General features: G+C 43.3%; 1 long non-coding RNA gene across 1 annotated transcript; it reads left to right on the top strand.

The window, feature by feature from the left end:
• The first annotated feature begins 321 nt into the window (after window positions 1-321).
• LOC134864389 (uncharacterized) lies at window positions 322-2,313 on the top strand. Its single transcript, XR_010165837.1, has 3 exons — window positions 322-392; window positions 964-1,784; window positions 1,925-2,313. It is a non-coding gene; the product is annotated as an uncharacterized LOC134864389 (long non-coding RNA).
• Window positions 2,314-2,646: the final 333 nt, after the last annotated feature.

Genomic DNA, 2,646 nt, shown 5'->3' with positions numbered 1-2,646 from the left:
GTGATTTCCTGGATTTTCTTTTCTCATTCTGTCTCTCATAGTTGAGGTATACCTATGATAAAAAATCACAGGCCTCTCTCATCTTTTTAAATGGGAGAACTTGCACAATTGGTGGCTGACTAAATACTTTTTTGTCCCACTGTATGTTACGGCATTGGACGTTGTGCTGCGTCCCAGCAAAGATTCTAGAACTCCGCTCTTCAAGCCTAGTGCCTCAAGAAGGAGGACAAATACGTGTCCGACTTGATGCTGCGCCGGACGCCGGACAGGGCATTGAAAAGCCGGACTGTCCGGCCTAAAGCCGGACGTCTGGCCACCCTACCTTCCTCTGGAGCAGCCCCTGCCATGTGAGGAAGAGGCGATGGAGGAGGTCGCAGCTGCTCCTAAACCAGGTATGTCTGTGTTTGCCGGTGTTCTGAAATATTGGCCTACCTCATCATGATGACCTACCAGTACCCCATACTGTGCTTAAACCATAGGTAGCACATCCTGTAAGGTAGGAAATGTATATCAGAATGCCCGACTGCTCATTATATTGTGCTTAAACCATAGATAGCACACCCTGTCAGGTAAGAAATGTCTATCAGGATGTGCTACCCAATATAATGGGTAGTAGGGCATTCTGATAGACATTTCTTACCTGACAGGATGTGCTACCAATGGTTTAAGCACAGAATGGGCTATAGTAGGTCATACTGAGGAGGAAGGTCAACTTTTCAGAACACTGGCACAAAATGTTTAGTCTTATTGATGTCCCAGCATTTGACCAATACCACAATGTGAAAAGCTTCATCACAAGTACAAACGTGGCATTTTTATATCTTACTTGATTAAACGTAAAGGTGAATATTGAGCTATAAAAAGCTATTTCATGTAGCTTTAGAAGTCCAAACTACTTCCAATATGGAAGTCACAGACAAAATCTGGGTCAGATGTTTTAATTTTTTCTCTCATCTCATACAGGTGCACTGGATGCTGCTGCTGCACGCATGCAGCAATTGGAAGACGAAATCAAGGAACTGACAACAGAGCTGTCACAGCTGAAAGTGGGTCAAGTGCATTTTCACTGATTTTGTGTCTCAGACAAGGTCATCCTTTTTTACACAAGATTCACATCAAGGGATTTTATTTTGTGACTTCTGGGAGGCTATTCAACTATCTGCCTCCATGGTGGTTTATTGGTCGAAAGCTCAGAAAAAGGGACAAACATTTGAACCCATTTCTCCCAGTCCAACGCATAGACTGCAACTGGTTAATGATTTTTTTTCTCTTCTGCTGCCGAGTGGCTGCAGTCCTGCAAGGGAAGGTGCTGGTGGACATGTTTCAGGTCAGTATGTCCACTGTCTCCCGTGTTGTTATAACGTGGGCCAACTACCTTTACCTGCTCCTTGGCTCCCTTCTCATCTGGATGAGTAAACAGCAAGTCAAGAACACCATGCCAAGCAAATTTGTGCAGTACAGTCCAGATGTTCGGGTAATCATCGACTGCACCAAGGTGCGATGCCAGAATCCATCATCCCTCACTCTCCAGTCAGAGGTTTTCTCATCATACAAAAACACGACAACCTTGAAGGGATTAATTGGGATTGCCCCATGTAGTGCTGTGACTTTTGTGTCAAGTCTCTTCACCAGCTCCATCTCTGACCGAGCGCTGACTGAACAAAGTGGACTGCTCGACTTACTGGAGCCAGGAGATGGCTGCATGGCAGACAAGGGTTTCACCATCGAGAAGCTGTTAGCTGACCGTGGGGCAACGCTGATTATACCACCCTTCGAGATGACAGGTAGGCATGAAAGGAATGAACATTTCAAATTAAAACTGTGACCAAAATGATAATCATTAAGATGTGCAGACAAATGTTTAAAAAGTACTAAGGCACACACTGAAACAATAGAAATGAACTTATTTCATCTCTAACCACAGCGCAGTTCACCAAAGAGGATGCTCTAAAAACATAAGCAATCGCCCCACTTCGAATCCTCGTGGAAAGAGCACTAAGCAGAGTCAAGGAATACCGCATCTGGGAACACACTCTCCCTCTAACCTTGTCTGGGACAGTCAACCAGCTGTGGACCGTCTGTTGTGTGATGACCAACTTCCAGGGACCACTTTATTAAAAGGCTACATCCCTGTTGAATAGTGTTTCCCCCGATCACATGCATTAAACTGTATACTGAAAACATTGTATATATTGAATGAGATGTATCTAATTGAATGAGAAGTCATTCATCTATAATCAATTCTAAAGGTCAGTCCGTCCTGAAAGTATTCAAAATAATGTAAATATGTAATGTAGTAAATAATGTACTCAGAAAAAGGGAATTAATAAAATCCTTTATTCATTCAGTTCATTTCCCTTTTTGCTGAAGATACACATTCATATATGTACCAAAGAAGTACAGGTCCACCTTCTTTTCATCTCTTTTATCATTTCATCATCCCTCCTGACTCTTTCGACTGTGAAGTCTCCCTCACTGTCTGTTATAAAATCGCACCAACTCAATCCAGTAACTGCCAATTGACCTTTCGCTAAGCCCCGCTCCCTTGGTTATTGTTGCTAAGTCAGACAAACATACTTTCAACATGGCGTTTTTGACAGCTCTTCCAGCTGAATTGCTGTCCGGCTTTTACAAAGCAGCAAATGC

Source organism: Eleginops maclovinus, chromosome 5, assembly GCF_036324505.1.
Source record: "Eleginops maclovinus isolate JMC-PN-2008 ecotype Puerto Natales chromosome 5, JC_Emac_rtc_rv5, whole genome shotgun sequence".
Classification (NCBI taxonomy): Eukaryota; Metazoa; Chordata; class Actinopteri; order Perciformes; family Eleginopidae; genus Eleginops; species Eleginops maclovinus.
The sequence above is the reverse complement of the archived record's forward strand: the minus strand, read 5'-3'. Positions and strand labels throughout refer to the sequence as shown.